We start from the raw sequence: 18,608 nt of genomic DNA on the forward strand, positions 1-18,608 counted from the left end.
TGGTGCCATGTTGAGTTTTTGCGAGAAGCTCCAAATCCAGATTTTTTATTGACTTACAATATTATATTCTTTTCAGATGTACAACAAAGTAATTCAATATTTTTATACATTGCAAAATGATCACCTCGTTAAATCTAGTTACTATCTGTCACCAGACAAAGTTATTACAATATTATTGGCTATATTCCCTGCGCTGTATGTACATCTCTGGGACTTATTTATAACTAGTTCATACCTCTTAATCTCTCTCACCTATTTCTCTCATCCACCCAGTGCTTTCCTCTCTGGCAGTCACTGGTTTGTTCTCTGTGAGTCTGTTTCTGTTTCGTTATATTTTAAAAAAAATAAATTAGAGTTTATTTACAATATTATATTAGTGTATAGCATTGTGATTCAATATTTTTATAGATTAGACTCCATTAAAAGTTACTGCGAGATAATGTCTATAATTTCCTGTGCTACGTAATATATACTTGTTATTTATTTTATACATAGTAGTTTGTGTATCTTAATTCCATCTCTCTAACCTCCCTTATCCTTTCCCTCTCCCCTTTGGTAACCACTAGTTTGTTTTCTGTATCTGTAAGTCTGTTTCTGTTTTTCATATACATTGGTTTGTATTAATTTTAGATTTCATATTTAAGTGATATCATACAGTATTTGTCTTTATTTTATTGTGAGTGGATGTTGCATTTTGTCAGATGTTTTCACTGTATCTCTTGAGATGATAATGTGATTTTATTCTTCCTTTTGTTCATGGGATATATCACATAGATTGATTTGTGAATTTGCACCATCCTTGTATCCCTGGAATAAATCATCCTACTTGATCATGGTGTGTGATCATTTTTATATATTGTTGGAATCAGTTTGCTACTATTTTCTGGAGGATTTTTGCACCTATATTTATAAGACATAATGGCCTATAACCTTATTTTTTGGTGCTGTTTTTATCTGGTCTTTGGATCAACGTAATGGTGGCCTCAGAGTAAATTTGGGAGTGTTCTGTCCTCTTAGATTTTTTAGAACTATTTGAGAATGATAGGTATTAGTTTAACTTTATATGTTTTGTATAATTCCCTTATGAATTTGTCTGGTCTTGGACTTTTCTTTGCTGAGAATTTTTTAATTATAAATTTAATTATATTACTAGTAAACAGCATATGAAAATTTGGTGTTCATATGCAAGTTTTAACTTTGTGACAAAACCAAAATTTATCATAATAGAAACTTTGAACAATAATTTTATTTTTTGAAAATAAAATGTGCCATATTTTTTTACATCATAATAATATTTATATGTATGTTTTATTTTATTTTGTTGCTTGTTTAGTTTACACACCAATTTTTCATTAGGGACCATGTTGCTGAGTAAGATCCTCTTTTGAGTACTCCTTCAAAACTACTTCCATATTGGGCTTTCATTGCAATGTTATGTGAATGTGCTGTTTTATGCAGATATGTTGTGGGAAAGGTAAAGTCATGCACACTTTATAAAATTCAGCTACCCTTAATTAGGTTGATTAATAATTACTAATTGCTTCTCTTTGGAAATCTCACTTTCCCTTTTTTTTCCAAAATAAAATAAGAGTTGTGATTGTTGCTCTTCATTTTTACTTGTCAAGAGACGTTTTGAAAAATAAGACCTTTCTTTTCATTAAGATATTTTATTTTCTCAGCCACAAAGTAATGAGGTCTGAATTTGTATAATAGAAATTTTAATCCAGAGTAAACATTGTGTGGTATGAGTTTATATAGTATAAATATTTGATATAGGATAAAGACTGGGCTTCTCTGGTGGCTTAGTGATAAAGAATCCACCTGTTAATGCAGGAGACATGGGTTCAATCCCTGGGTCTGGAAAATCCCCTGGAGAAGGCAATGGCTACCCACTCCAGTATTCTTGCTTAGGAAATTCCATGGACAGAGGAGCCTGGCAGGCCACAGTGGATGGCGTTGCAAAAGAGTCAGACACAGCTTAGCGACTCAGTTCAGTTCAGTTGAGTCGCTCAGTCGTGTCCGACTCTCTGCGACCCCATGAATTGCAGCACGCCAGGCCTCTCTGTCCATCACCAACTCCTGGAGTCTACCCAAACCCATGTTCATTGAGTCGGTGATGCCATCCAACCATCTCATCCTCTGTCGTCCCCTTCTCCTCCCGCCCCCAATCCTACCCAGCATTAGGGTCTTTTCCAATGAGTCAACCCTTCGCATGAGGTGGCCAAAGTATTGGAGCCTCAGCTTCAACATCAGACCTTCCAATGAACACCCAGGATTGATTTCTTTTAGGATGGATTGATTGGATCTCCTTGCAGTCCAAAGGACTCTCAAGAGTCTTCTCCAACACCACAGTTCAAAAGCATCAATTCTGCGGCGCTCAGCTTTCTTCACCATCCAACTCTCACATCCATACATGACCACTGGAAAAACCATAGCCTTGACTAGATGGACCTTTGTTGACATTGTAATGACTCTGCTTTTTAATATGCTATCTAGGTTGGTCATAACTTTCCTTCCAAGGAGTAAGCGTCTTTTAATTTCATGGCTGCAATCACCATCAGCAGTGATTTTGGAGACCCCAAAATAAAGTCTGACACTGTTTCCACTGTTTCCCCATCTATTTCCCATGAAGTGATAGGACCAGATGCCATGATCTTAGTTTTCTGAACGTTGAGCTTTAAGCCAACTTTTTCACTCTCCTCTTTCACTTTCATCAAGAGGCTCTTTAGTTCTTCTTCACCTTCTGCCATAAGAGTTGTGTCATCTGCATGTCTGAGGTTATTAATATTTCTCCAAGCAATCTTGATTCCAGCTTGTGTTTCTTCCAGCCCAGCGTTTCTCATAATGTACTCTGCATAGAAGTTAAATAAGCAGGGTGACAATATACAGCCTTGACGTACTCCTTTTCCTATTTGGAACCAGTCTGTTGTTCCATGTCCAGTTCTAACTGTTGCTTCTTGACCTGCATACAGGTTTCTCAAGAGACAGGTCAGATGGTCTGGTATTCCCATCTCTTTCAGAATTTTCCACAGTTAATTGTGATCCACACAGTCAAAGGCTTTGGCATAGTCAATAAAGCAGAAATATAAGTTTTTCTGGAACTCTCTTGCTTTTTCGATGATCCAGCGGATATTGGCAATTTGATCTCTGGTTCCTCTGCCTTTTCTAAAACCAGCTTGAACATCTGGAATTTCACAGTTCACGTATTGCTGAAGCCTGGCTTGGAGAATTTTGAGCATTACTTTACTAGCATGTGAGATGAGTGCAATTGTGCGGTAGTTTGAACATCCTTTGGCATTGCCTTTTTTTGGGATTGGAACGAAAACTGACCTTTTCCAGTCCTGTGGCCACTGCTGAGTTTTCCAAATTGGCTGCCATATAGAGTGCAGCACTTTCACAGCATCACCTTTGAGGATTTGAAATAGCTCACATGGAATTCCATCACCTCCACTAGCTTTGTTCGTAGTGATGCTTTCTAAGGCCCACTTGACTTCACATTCCAAGATGTCTGGCTCTAGGTGAGTGATCACACCATCATGATTATCTGGGTCGTGAAGATCTTTTTTGTACAGTTCTTCTGTGTATTCTTGCCACCTCTTCTTAATATCTTCTGCTTCTGTTAGGTACATACCTTTTCTGTCCTTTATTGAGCCCATCTTTGCATGAAATGTTCCCTTGGTTTCTCTAATTTTTTTGGAGAGATCTCTAGTCTTTCCCCGGAGAAGGCAGTGGCACCCCACTCCAGTACTCTTGCCTGGAAAATCCCATGGACGGAGAAGCCTGGTAGGCTACAGTCCATGGGGTCGCTAAGAGTCGGACACGACTGAGCAACTTCACTTTCACTTTTCCCTTTCATGCACTGGAGAAGGAAATGGCAACCCACTCCAGTATTCTTGCCTGGAGAATCCCAGGGATGGGGGAGCCTGGTGGGCTGCCGTCTATGGGGTCGCACAGAGTCAGACACGACTGAAGTGACTTAGCAGCAGCAGCAGCTAGTCTTTCCCAACCTGTTGGTTTTCCTCTATTTCTTTGCACTGATCTCTGAGGAAGGCTTTCTTATCTCTCCTTGCTCTCCTTGCTATTCTTTGGAACTCTGCACTCAGATGGGAATATCTTTCCTTTTCTCCCTTGCTTTTCACTTCTCTTCTCTTCCCAACTATCTGTAAGGCCTCCACGTGGACATCACCAGATGGTCAACACTGAAATCAGATTGATTATATTCTTTGCAGCCAAAGATGGAGAAGCTCTATATAGTCAGCAAAAACAAGACTGGGAGCAGACTGTGGATCAGATCATGAATTGCTTATTGCCAAATTCAGACTTAAATTGAAGAAAGTAGGGAAAACCACTAGTCCATTCAGATATGACCTCGATCAAATCCCTTATGAGTATACAGTAGAAGTGACAAATAGATTTAAGGGACTAGATCTGATAGACAGAGTGCCTGATGAACTATGGACAGAGGTTCATGACGTTGTACAGGAGACAGGGATCAAGACAATCTGATAGACAGAGTTCTGTCTATCTAGGTTTGTCATAACTTTTCTTCTAAGAAGCAAGCATCTTACTATTACAGTGTTGTAAATATTTACATTGGTTTGGGCTTAATTTTATACTCACAACTCATTTCATTTATTTTTTGAATTATTATTTCTTATTGTAAAAATTACTAATTATTTTACAAAGAGGTAAAAGACATAATATTAATAAAAGAAAATTTAAATTTTATGGCTAAAAATCCAAATATGATTTTATTATTAAGTACATATAATAATCTCAACAGTAACAAACACTGTATTACAACTTGGAATCTTTGAGGGAACTTTTTAAAGAGGAGGTAAAAATAATTCAACTACTCATTTGTATGCAGGTTCTATAATAATTATGAAAGTATTTTGCCTAGTTAAGTAGGTTATGCTTACTCAGAAATTTGTTTTTTACATTGTTATCAAAATGAAGCATCAAAACCACCCTAATGTTATAAATGGTTATGTATCTGACCTTATAAATGGTTAAAAAAGGGAAAAAAATCAGCTTAATTGTGTGAATCTAAAGCTATACATTTGGTCTTCCATTTTATGGTAGCACAATATACCACTGCTTTTTGGTTGATATACTGATAAAGATGATAGAAATATTTCAACCCCAACAAATTCTGAGAATAGTATAATCCACTCAATAAATACCCATTGTGGTAGAATACATTACTGGCCCAAATTCTCTCCTCTCTTTGAGTCCATGGACTTTGTTAATAGCTGTTTGGTGTCTTCCTGCTTGGATGTAGTTTTCTTTGGCTAATGGAGGTTAGAAGATTTGATACAGCAGAGGTGGAGAAGAATGTCCTTATTTCCACTCTGGCCATTGCTTTCAGAACATTCTTGACTAGTCTTTTGGATCATCAGAGACACATGCTCAGTTGCTCAGTAATGTCTGACTGCAATTCCCATGGACTGTAGCCCACCAGGCTCCTCTGTCCATGGGATTCTCCAGGCAAGAATATTGGAGTGGGCTACTATTTCCTCCTAAAAGGGATCATCCCAACCCAGGGATCGAACCAACGTCTCCTTCAACTCTTGCATTGGCAGACAGATTTTTTTTTTTTTTTTACCACTGAGCCACCTGACAAGCCCCTTTATCGCCATGTGGAGTAACCCAATCAATAGATAGGTAAGTAAGTGAGCCAAACTGCAGGTGTGAATGAGCCTAGTCAAGGCCTACCTACAGTAGCTGTAGCCAGCCAACCCCATGAGTAAGTGAACTATTTAGATCAGCAGAGCCACCTAATGGCCACCTCAGACTTGTGAGCAATAAGGGCTTGTTTTACATCACGGAGATTTTCTTGTTGCTTTCTTTGTAGTATTATTGTGGTGATAGGTAACAGATATTATCACTGAATGAACAAAGTTTAACTGGATTATTTCATTATTTCACACATACATTTATTGGCTTTCTAAATGGACAGAGGGACCATGAGGTCAAGAAGTTGGTTTCTTGGTATCTTTTGTCTTTTATGGTCTTGATAATCCTATTCTACACTATGGTGATTTTTCAGCAAATCTGTCTCTTCCTTCTACCAAACTTATGAATTTATTTTAAACTTGTAGTATTAAATTTGTTGCACTAAATTAAATTAAGTAATAGTTTCTGAAATATTCCTTTTGGAGCTCTTGATTCTTATTGCCTTGTTGTTTTTTGAACAGAAATCCATAAACTCATAGATTGTTTTAAAATTATTCACTTAATTTCCTTCATAACCAAAATTGAATTAATATAAAAAGATATGTATATGCAAACACAGAACACATACATATTCATATAGGTAGACAAGTAAATTGTTAAACTGAATTTACATATTTTGCTTGCAAAAATGTTGCTACTTTGGCCATTTAAATGATTTTATGTGAATCCTTCAACTAGTAAAAAAAATTGACCTTTGGTAAGAGAATCTAACTTTGTATTTTCTTTTTCCTCTATTTAATTCAAAACATGCAAACTCAACATTGCATTAAGGTAGACTTTTGCATTTAATATGCAATAACTTGTGTTCAGTTCAGATCAGTCGTTCAGTCGTCTGAATCTTTGCGACCCCATGAACCGCAGCACGCCAGGCCTCCCTGTCCATCACCAACTCCCGGAGCTTGCCCAAACTCATGTCCATCGAGTCTGTGATGCCATCCAGCCATCTCATCCTCTGTCGTCCCCTTCTCATCCCGCACTCAATCCTTCCCAGCATCAGAGTCTTTACCAATGAGTCAACTCTTCGCATGAGGTGGCCAAAGTATTGGAGTTTCAACTTCAACATCAGTCCTTCCAATGAACATCCAGGACTGATCTCCTTTAGGATGGGCTGGTTGGATCTCCTTGCAGTCCAAGGGACTCTCAAGAGTCTTCTTCAACACCACAGTTCAAAAGTATCAACTCTTCTGCACTCAGCTTTTTTCACAGTCCAACTCTCACATCCATACGTGACTACTGGAAAAATCGTAGCCTTGACTAGACGGACTTTTGTTGGCATTGTAATGACTCTGCTTTTTAATATGCTATCTAGGTTGGTCATAACTTTCCTTCCAAGGAGTAAGCGTCTTTTAATTTCATGGCTGCAATCACCATCAGCAGTGATTTTGGAGCCCAGAAAAATAAAGTCTGACACTGTTTCCCCATGTACTTCCCATGAAGTGATGGGACCAGTTGCCATGATCTTAGTTTTCTGAATGTTGAGCTTTAAGCCAACTTTTTCACTCTCCTCTTTCACTTTCATCAAGAGGCTCTTTAATTATTCTTCCCTTTCTGCCATAAGAGTGGTGTCATCCGCATATCTGAGGTTATTGATATTTCTCCCGGCAATCTTGATTCCAGCTTGTGCTTCCTCCAGCCCCGCGTTTCTCATGATGTACTCTGCATATAAGTTAAATAAGCAGGGTGACAATATACAGCCTTGATGTACTCCTTTTCCTATTTGGAACCAGTCTGTTGTTCCATGTCCAGTTCTAACTGTTGCTTCCTGACCTGCATACAGGTTTCTCAAGAGGCAGATCAGGTGGTCAGGTATTCCCATCTCTTTTAGAATTTTCCACAGTTTATTGTGATCCAAACAGTCAAAGGCCTTGGCATATTCAATAAAGCAGAAATAGATGTTTTTCTGGAACTCTCTTGCTTTTTCGATGATCCAGCAGATATTGGCAATTTGATCTCTGGTTCCTCTGCCTTTTCTAAAACCAGCTTGAACATCTGGAAGTTCACGGTTCACATGTTGGTGAAGCCTGGCTTGGAGAATTTTAAGCATTACTTTACTAGCATGTGAGATGAGCGCAATTGTGTGATATTTTGAGCATTCTTTGGCATTGCCTTTCTTTGGGATTGAAATGAAAAATGACCTTTTTTCCAGGACTGTGGCCACTGCTGAGTTTTCCAAATTTGCTGGCATATTGAGTGCAGCACTTTCACAGCATCATCCTTCAGGATTTGAAATAGCTCAACTGGAATTCCATCTCTTCCACTAGCTTTGTTCGTAGCGATGCTTCCTAAGGCCCACTTGACTTCACTTTCCAGGATGTCTGCCTCTAGGTGAGAGGTCACACCATTGTGATTATCTGGGTCATGAAGATCTTTTTTGTGCAGTTATTCTGTGTATTCTTGCCACCTCTTTTTAAAATCTTCTGCTTCTATTACTTCCCTACCATTTCTGTCCTTTATTGAGCCTATCTTTGCATGAAATGTTCCGTTGGTATCTCTAATTTTTTTGAAGAGATCTCTAGTCTTTCCCATTCTACTGTTTTCCTCTCTTTCTTTGCATTGATCACTGAGGAAGGCTTTCTTATCTCTTCTTGCTATTCTTTGGAACTCTGCATTCAAATGAGTATATCTTTCCTTTTCTCCTTTGCTTTTCGCTTCCCTTATTTTCACAGCTATTTTTAAGGCCTCCTCAGACACTCATTTTGCTTTTTTGCATTTCTTTTTCTTGGGGTTGGTCTTGATTCCTGTCCCCTGTACAATGTCATGAACCTCTGTGCATAGTTCATCAGGCACTCTGTCTATCAGATCTAGTCCCTTAAATCTATTTATCACGTCTACTGTATAATGATAAGTGATTTGATTTAGGTCATACCTGAATGGTCTAGTGGTTTTCCCCACCTTCTTCAATTTCAGTCTGAATTTGGCAATAAGGAGTTCATGATCTGAGTCACAGTCAGCTCCCGGTCTTGTTTTTGCTGACCGTATAGAGCTTCTCCATCTTTGGCTGCAAAGAATGTAATCAATCTTATTTCGGTGTCGACCACCTGGTGATGTCCACGTGTAGAGTCTTCTCTTGTGTTGTTGGAAGAGGGTGTCTGCTATGACCAGTGTGTTCTCTTGGTTGAACTCTATTAGCCTTTTCCCTGCTTCATTCTGTACTCCAAGGCTAAATTTGCCTGTTACTCCAGGTGTTTCTTGACTTCCTACTTTTGCATTCCAGTCCCCTATAATGAAATAAACATCTTTTTTGGGTGTTAGTTCTAGAAGGTCTTCTAGGTATTCATAGAAGTGTTCAACTTCAGCTTCTACAGTGTTACTGGTCATGGCATAGACTTGGATTACCGTGATGTTGAATGGTTTGCTTTGGAAACCACCTGATATCATGTTGTAAACACTACATTGTAACAGTGATAAGCTTTTAATGCTGTTAAATATGGCAAAATAAATCAGTACTTGTTTCTTAATTGATTTTGATTTGTTTGTGTAAATAGTCTCATTGGATTATATGTTCATAATGGAAAACAAAGCAAAATCAAATCAAATCAGCCCTCTGACATTTTCAACCCTTGTATTCATCCATGTGCACTCTCCAGTGTGTATATTAAAGGGAATTAACTTTGGGCCACAGTCACAATCACTGAAAACCACAATCCAAGAAAAGTAACCAATCTGATCACATGGGCCACAGCCTTATCTAACTCGGTGAAACTATGAGCCTTGCCATGTAGGGCCACCCAAACTGGACGGGTCATGGTGGAGAGTTTTGACAAAACTTGGTACACTGGAGAAGGGAATAGCAAACCACTTCCATATTCTTGCCTTGAGAACCCCATGCACAATATGAAAAGGCAAAAAGATAGGACACTGAAAGATGAACTCCCCACATCGGTAGGTGCCCCTTATTCTGGAGATCTCCACTGGAGATCAGTGGAGAACTAACTCCAGAAAGAATGAAGAGACAGAGCCAAAGCAAAATCAACACCAGGTTGTGGATGTGACTGGTGATGTAAGTAAGTCTGATTCTGTAAAGAGCAATATTGCATAGGAACCTGGAATGTAAGGTCCATGAATCAAGGCAAATTGGAAGTGATCAAACAGGAGATGGCAAGAGTGAACATTGACAATTTAGGAATCAGTGAACTAAAATGGACTGGAATGGGTGAACTAACTCAGGTGAACATTATATCTACTATTGTGGGCAAGAATCTGTTAGAAGAAATTAAGTAGCCATCATAGTCAACAAAAGAGTCTGAAATGCCGTTCAGTTCAGTTCATTCACTCAGTCATGTCCGACTCTTTGTGACCCCATGCATCGCAGCACACCAGGCCTCCCTGTCCATCACCAACTCCCAGAGCTTACCCAAACTCTTCTCCATCGAGTCTGTGGTGCCATCCAGCCATGTCATCCTCTGTCGTCCCCCTCTCCTCCCGCCCCCAATCCTTCCCAGCATCAGGGTCTTTTCCAATGAGTCAACTCTTCACATGAGGTGGCCAAAGTATTGGAGTTTCAGCCTCAACATCAGTCCTTCCAATGAACACCCAGGACTGATCTCCTTTAGGATGGACTGGATGGATCTCCTTGCAGTCCAAGGGACTCTAAAGAGTCTTCTCCAACACCACACTTCAAAAGCATCAATTCTTCAGTGCTCAGCTTTCTTTATAGTCCAACTCTCCCATCCACACATGACTCCTGGAAAAACCGTAGCCTTGACTAGACGGACATTTGTCGACAAAGTAACGTCTCTGCTTTTTAATATGCTGTCTAGGTTGGTCATAACTTTCCTTCCAAGGGGTAAGCGTCTTTTAATTTCATGGCTGCAATCACCATCTGCAGCAATTTTGGAGGTCCCAGAAATAAAGTCTGCCACAGTTCCCACTGTTCCTCCATCCATTTCCCATGAAGTAATGGGACTGGATGCCATGATCTTAGTTTTCTGAATGTTGAGCTTTAAGCCAACTTTTTCACTCTCTTCTTTCACTTTCATCAAGAGGCTTTTTAGTTCCTCTTCACTTTCTGCCATAAGGGTGGTGTCATCTGCATATCTGAGGTTATTGATATTTCTCCTGGCAATCTTGATTCCAGCTTGTGCTTCCTCCAGCCCCGCGTTTCTCATGATGTACTCTGCATATAGGTTGAATAAGCAGGGTGACAATATACAGCCTTGACGTACTCCTTCTCCTATTTGGAACCAGTCTGTTGTTCCATGTCCAGTTCTAACTGTTGCTTCCTTACCTGCAAACAGATTTCTCGAGAGAAAAAAGAGTCCTAAATGCAGTGCTTGGATGCAATCTCAAAAGCGACAGAATGATCTCTGTTTGTTTCCAAGGGAAACCATTCAATATCACAGTAATCCAAGTCTATGCCCCAACCAGTAATGCTGAAAAAGCTGAAGTTGAATGGTTCTATGAAGACCAACAAGGCCTTCTAGAACTAACACCCAAAAAAGATGTCCTTTTAATTATAGGGAACTGGAATGCTAAAGTATTAAGTCAAGAGATACCTGGAGTAATGGGCAAATTTGGCCTTGGAGTACAGAATGAAGCAGGGCAAAGGCTAACAGAATATTGCCAAGAGAATGCACTGGTCATAGCAAACACCCTCTTCTGACAACATAGGAGAAGACTCTACACATGGACATCACCAGATGTCAATACCGAAATCAGACTGATTATATTCTTTGCAGCCAAAGATGGAAGATGGAGAAGCTGTATACAGTCAGCAAAACAAGACCAGGAGCTGACTGTGGCTCAGATCCTGAGCTCCTTATTGACAAATTCAGACTTAAATTGAAGAGGGTGGGGAAAACCACTAGAACATTCAGGTATGACTTAAATCAAATCCCTTACTATTATACACTGGAAGTGACAAATAGATTCAAGGATTTAGATCTGATAGAGTGGCTGACGAAATATGGATGGAAATTCATGACACTGTACAGGATGCACGGATCAAGACCATCCCCATGAAAAAGAAATGCAAAAAGGCAAAATCGTTTTCTGAGGAGACCTTACAAACACCTATGAAAATAAGAGAAGCGAAAGGCAAAGGAGAAAAGGAAAGATATACTCATTTGAATGCAGAGTTCCAAGGAATAGCAAGGAGAGATAAGAATGCCCTCCTCAGTGATCAATGCAAGTAAATAGAGGAAAACAGTAGAATGGGAAAGACTAGAGATCTCTTCAAGAAAATTCGAGATACAAGGGAACTTTTCATGCAAAGATGGGAATAATAAAGGACAGAAATGGAACGGGCCTAACAGAAGCAGAAGATATTAAGAAGCGGTGGCAAAAATACACAGAAGAACTATACAAAACAGGTCTTCATGACCCTGATAATCATGATGGTGTGATCATTCACCCAGAGCCAGGCATCCTGGAGTGCAAAGTCAAGTGGGCCTGAGGAAGCATCAGTACGAACAAAGCTAGTGGAGGTGATGGAATTCCAGTTGAGCTATTTCAAATCTTTCAGGATGCTGTGAAAGTGCTGCACTCAATATGCCAGCAAATTTGGAAAACTCAGCAGTGGCCACAGTCCTGGAAAAAGGTCATTTTTCATTCCAATCCCAAAGAAAGGCAATGCCAAATAGTGCTCTAACTACCACACAGTTGCAGTCATCTCACATGCTAGTAATGTATTGCTCAATATTCTGCAAGGCAGGTTTCAACAATATGTAAACCATGAACTTCTAGATGTTCAAGCTGGATTTAGAAAAGGCAGAGGATCCAGAGATCAAATTGCCAACATCAGTTGGATCATTGAAAATGCAAGAGAGTTCCAGAAAAACATCCACTTCTGCATTATTGACTATGCCAAAATCTTTGACTATGTGGATCACAACAAACTTTGGAAAATTCTGAAAGAGATGTGAATACCAGACCACCTGACCTGCCTCCTGAGGAATCTGTATGCAAGTCAGGAAGCAATAGTTAGAACTGGACACGGAACAACAGACTGGTTCCAAATTGGGAAAGGAGTATGTCAAGGCTGTATATTGTCACCCTGCTTATTTAACTTCTATGCAGCGTACATCATGAGAAACGCTGGGCTGGAGGAAGCACAAGCTGGAATCAAGATTGCCGGGAGAAATATCAATAACCTCAGATTTGCAGATGACACCACCCTTATGGCATAAAAGGAAGAAGAACTGTAGAGCGTCTTAATGAAAGTGAAAGAGGAGAGTGAAAAAGTTAACTTAAAACTCAACATTCAGGAAACTAAGATCATGGCATCTGGTTCCATCACTTCATGGCAAGAAGATGGGAAAAAATGGAAACAGTGACAGACTTTTTTTTTTTGGTCTCCAAAATCACTGCAGATGGTGATTGCAGCTTTGAAATTAAAAGACCCTTGCTTCCTAGAGGAAAAGTTATGACAAACCTAGATAGCATATTAAAAAGCAGAGATATAACTTTGGCAACAAAGGTTCTTCTAGTCAAAGCTAAGGTTTTTCCAGTAGTTATGTATGAATGTGAGAGTTAGTGTATAAAGAAAGCTGAGCACCAAAAAATTGTTGCTTTTGAACTGTGGTGTTGGAGAAGACTCTTGAAAGTCCCTTTGACAGCAGGGAGATCTGACCAGTTCATTCTAACGGAAATTGATCCTGAATATTCATTGGAAGGACTGATGTTGAAGCTGAAACTCGAATACTTTGGCCACCTGATGAGAAAAACTGACTCATTTGAAAAGACCCTGATGCTGGTAAAGATTGAAGGCAGGAGGAGAAGGGGACGACAGAGGATGAGATGGTTGGATGGTATCACCGATTCAATGGATATGAGTTTAAGTCGACTTCAGACGTTGGTCATGGACAGGGAGGCCTTGCATGCTGCAGTCCATGAGGTTGCAAAGAGTCAGACATGACTGAGCGAATGAACTAAACTGAACTGAATTTTGGACCTTTGACACTAATGGATGTCCTTTCCTTAAGAATCTCTTTAGTTACCCTGAAATGTAGAAATAATGAAAATGAAAGATGAAAAAATTCTGATGCAGATCAATTAATTACAAAATATGCCCTAGTGTTTTCAAAATTATGGTTCAAAGAGACATAATTCAGTACACTGACAATATTGAAACATATTTAGAGAAATGTTCAAATGTAGAATAGTTTAATATATAGCCATACGTATTCCCTATTCTGTGTTTACTTGTATTACCATATAAAAAAGTGTGAGCATCAAGCAAGAATGGAAATTCCAAGATATCAATTCAAACTAATGTAGTGATTTTGTTGATTCTCAGGGGTTTAAAGAAGACATATTTTCATTGTTTCTTTTGAAATACTAGGAATGACATTAATGGATACTCTCTGACTAATTTGATAGCAAATATACATGATAGAATTTCAGTAGAACAAAAGTTGAAGGAAAAAATTTAGAAATTGCTTGAGTCATTTTAGAGTTCATGTTTCCTTATGCTGAAATATCAAGTTGTCTGATTATCCTGAGGTCAGTTTCCCTGGATCAGAACCCAAATTGGAGATTATTATGTAAATGAAGGTGTGTTTTTTTTTTTTTTTTGAGAATATGCTTTCAGAAAATAAGGAAGTGATGAAATCTGAATAGAATAGAGTAGATGAAGAAGATAGGAAAATATGTGCTCTTAGCAGAAGTCTACGGGTCAGCCTGATCCTATGGGGCACTCTAGAGTACGAATAGAACTTCAGAGTTGTTCCATTTGGACAAGTTGGATTTCCTTCACCTGCGTCATTTATTGGCAGGTGAGCTAAGCTCCTCCCCCAGGTAGGTGGGAGCTTTCATAACCACAAAGGCATCTCTGGCCTGGTCCAGCACAATTCCTGTCTGGAGAAGGGAGCTGTGGTTGTTGTTGTTCAGGCGCTAAGTCATGTCCAACTCTTTGCAACACTTGCAGCATGCCAGGCTCCTCTGTCCTCCATTAGCTCCTGGAGTTTGCTCAGATTCATGTCCATTGAGTTGGCATGTTATCTGTCCATCTCATCATCATCTGCCGCCCCTTTCTTTCGCCTTCCAGCAAGGTGTGTCTTTTCCAGCAGCTGTGTGCCATTGTAGACAAAACTTTCAGCAGGTGGAGGACGGTTACACTGGCAAGTCAGGGATCTGGAAAGGGAATTAATGGCATCTACTGCAGTTGTAAGTCCAAACGCTTGGTCAGATAATTTATTTTCTATATTTCCAATACTCTTTTAGCCCTATATCTCATATTTCTTACTGCTTAAGGCATTTCCTATTTGTTTATTACTCTTTCAAACAATTAATAGTTCTTATTCTTTAAAAAGAATGTCTCCATTTCAAAATATCTGTATCATGTTTTTGAATATTCAGTTGAGCACAGTATCTAGTTGTCAGTTCATTAATTGCCTACTATTGCTTAATGAATAGTAGGCAATTAAGAAGTAAATTTAAGCTTTACCAATGACTTACTAATTCATCAAAAATTTATGGTGTGAGAGTCCTTAGGTTTTTCTAAGAAAGCATTTTTTTTTTTAGCTTATCTGTGAGAGCAGCGGTTCCCTTACTAAAGAACTTTGGAATAAGTGGAGATATGATCTCTTTCACAAAGGATGCATAATGGATTATATCTGTTAGTAAAACTGGCATATTATATAACATGTTCCGTTTTATTTTCTTATCTAGCAAGCCAGCCATCTAATAACTACTACTAACTACTAGCTACTAACTACTCTGAACTGATGGTCACATTGAATCTTTATGGAAACACATTCTGGTTTTTGTAAAAGATTTTCCCCTCCTTATTGTAGTTTATGCTCATTTTAGACAATTTAGGGAAAAAGTCTGTTCTTTAGTGCTCAAGGAATATAGCAAAAATGACTTAATTTGGACAGCTTTATTAATTAATTTCCTTTTGCTGGAGATAATCAGAAACCCTGAAAATATCAAAGTGAAATTAAATCTGTTATACTTCATTAAAGGTAGTATGAAGCCATACACTGGTATGATGGCTTCCAAGTTCCCATTGTCAACACTGGGATTCAAGCCCATTGAACCTTTTCCTGGTTTCCTGGTTAAATTCAGAATAAGTTTATACGTGTCCCATAATCTTTAAGATTTTTCTTCCTTTTTCTCTTTATGTCTTTGTAAGAAAAAGAAACCTTAGCCAAAAGGGAGGAAAATAGTGTAATTTAGTAAAACACTATACCTTTTGTTATTGAATTGAAGTTATAAAGCACATGAATCATATATCTTATAAATAAGTATATGATGACATTACCAAGCCAAATATTTCCAGGCTGTTGTCATGGTAACCCAAATATCATGGTAACCAAAATCCTTCACATTAGATTATGTCATAATTACGAAAGAAAGCATCACTGTACTGCCACTGGTGGAGGCAGCACTGCCCCTGGGCCTCAGCATCAGGTATAGGGACCAGGCCCATTGCTTCCGACCCTTTCTCTGATTGATGATACAGGAGGGGGCCTCATCTATACTGCCAGGATGGTTTCTTGGTACTTTAATGAACTTCTTCTCCCTTGGATAGGAGCCTCATTGCTCTTGAGGGTAATACAGTGTCATTATTATTGTATACACATATTTTACTGCCAAGCAACCATTAGGAATTTGCAGCCCATGTTCTGCTGCATTTATTTTGCTCATTGTGCATTTACTCTCACCTCCACGTACGGTGGGAAGACTTTGTCTAATTACATTTTATTTATGGTGAAAGGGGTTTTGTATTAGACATGACAAAGGAAGTAACCAGCACTGGGCACACAGCAGTTCACCATGTAAAGCTTTTGTCACCTGACAGTTATACATGAACTTTGTTGGTGTGTGATAGTAAAATGCATGAAGCTTCTGAGATATCATCTCTATTTAAGTTTATAAACCTTGTGCATTTATCCTGAATGCAAACTAACTTCTAGCCTTGGTAAAAGAAAGTCGAATAATTTTTATCTAATATTTGTTTGATTATCTGACATTTCTTCTTTAGGGCTAGCCATGACACTGAACTTGAAGTGACAGTCCAGCTCCTTTGACAAAGCAGCAAAGTCTCCGTCCCCCACTGGCCAGAAGTCCCTTTTTTAATATTGTCAATTCAAAAACTGTAAACATTTCAAAATACGGGCCTGGTCTTTTTATTTCTTTGTCTCTACACCAATATCTAGTATGTTGTTAGCTGTTTATACCAACCAGCTTTTGGTTGAACTGAAGTGATGTAGAGAAGTATGCTTTATGGCTCTATTAAAGTGTTTATATTATTAGAATGTTGGGATAAGTTAATTAAAATATATTATATTCAAAGTCAGAACATTAAAGTTCAAAAATCCAAACACTTGCTGAGACTAATGGAAGAAACATTCTGAGTCCAAGTGCACCTTCACCCTCTGACTCCTGAGACCATGATGTTGTGTCACAAATGAATTTTTATTGTTGTTTCAATTAATATTAGTCATGATGTATCCTTTCTCAAACTCATAACTTATATCTAAAGGTCGCATATTTTCTGTACCAGTATGCTTGTGTATGAATGCACTTTCATGGTTATGTATGAAAGTGTCTACTGATATGTAAATATCAACATACAAACTTCAAAGGCCACTGAATTAAAACATTTGAAAGAAGCTTTTTGAAAACTGATATGGGTTACAATTAGCAGTTAGTTAATTCTTTCTAAAAGAAAGCTTCATTAAAATTGCAGGAGAGACTGCTGGTTTTCACAACACCAGTCAAAGAATAAGAACACACAACTGGTGAACTGAATTTTGTTCTCATGAGGTTAACACCATCATTTTGTTGAACAGTTTCTGACAGTTTGTCATTTCTACACTCTTTTGGTATAAGGAAAAGGAAATAACTAATATCTTAATTCCGAGAAGTCAGCTCTTTTAGACAAAACAGATCTTTAATGCATGTTTTCCAGATGCATGTCACAGCCAGTTACTTCTGAAGAGTCAGAGCACACACTACATCTCTGGAAATAATGCTGAAGCCAGTAGTTTACAAGTCTGAGAATCCAGGCTTGTAGTAATACATGCTGACTGGCTTGGAAGTAGTTTATAAAATAATATTTGTTTTATTGAAATTAATTCAAATTCGGTTGTCAGCATTTTATCATTTTTATCTAATTAGTTTTTAATAACTTTAGTTAGCATAGTAATGGCCCACTTGGACCATGAACCATAAAAGACATCATATCTTTTGACTTAAAAACATAAATACTACTCTGACTTCAGAGTTGGGTCTGGAAATTGAATGTATAATTATATGATCAAAAATTAGCATAAAATTAGCTAAAGCTCTTTTGAAATTGGAGAGAATTGCCTCCAGTAGGCTAGGATGGTGGCTGACAAAGGAACTGAGCCAAAGTAACCAGTTGTATGCTCCTGTTCTGATTATAAGCTCACTTAGTCCCTCCATGTTGATGCTTCCTCTCTTGATGGTGGTTCTTTGTCTTGGCCTCCTGGCTAAACCATAGAGACTGCATGGTAGAAACATGACCCATCTACTGAACTGCTCACAAATTCTGAGTTTCTTCTCTTCAGATGTGCTTTATGTGTTTTCTACTTTGAAGTTTTAGTTACTATTTTCTAACTTTCTATTTTGAAATAATTACAGATTCATAGGAAGTAGTAAAAATGTACATGGAGGTCCCACATACCTTTCAGCCAGTTTCCTCCAATGATAACATCTTGCTTAAGTATAGTAGAATATAAAAAACCAGGGAATTAACATTGGGACAATCCACAGATCTTTTTCAGATTTCATCAGTTTGACGTACACTTGTGAATGTGTGTGTGTGTGTGTGTGTGTGTGTGTGTGTGTGTGTGTATGCATGCGTATGTGTAGTTCTATGCAATATTATCACTTGTTTAGATTTGTGTAAGCACCATGATGGGCTTCCCTGGTGGCTCAGAGGGTAAATAATCCTGCAA

At 38.5% G+C, this 18,608-nt stretch overlaps 1 protein-coding gene and 1 long non-coding RNA gene across 2 annotated transcripts in view; both read left to right on the forward strand.

Moving 5' to 3' along the window:
* LOC145539796 (uncharacterized) overlaps positions 1–18,608 on the forward strand; it is a 634,383-nt gene that overhangs the window by 325,355 nt on the left and 290,420 nt on the right. The gene's annotated exons all lie outside the window — the stretch shown is intronic.
* On the forward strand, positions 16,073–17,116 carry LOC145534881 (uncharacterized). Its single transcript, XR_014075033.1, has 2 exons — positions 16,073–16,233; positions 16,667–17,116. It is a non-coding gene; the product is annotated as an uncharacterized LOC145534881 (long non-coding RNA).

The sequence above is a fragment of the Giraffa tippelskirchi genome, chromosome 2, assembly GCF_054371585.1.
Source record: "Giraffa tippelskirchi isolate mGirTip1 chromosome 2, T2T-mGirTip1v1.2.pri, whole genome shotgun sequence".
NCBI classification, from domain to species: Eukaryota; Metazoa; Chordata; class Mammalia; order Artiodactyla; family Giraffidae; genus Giraffa; species Giraffa tippelskirchi.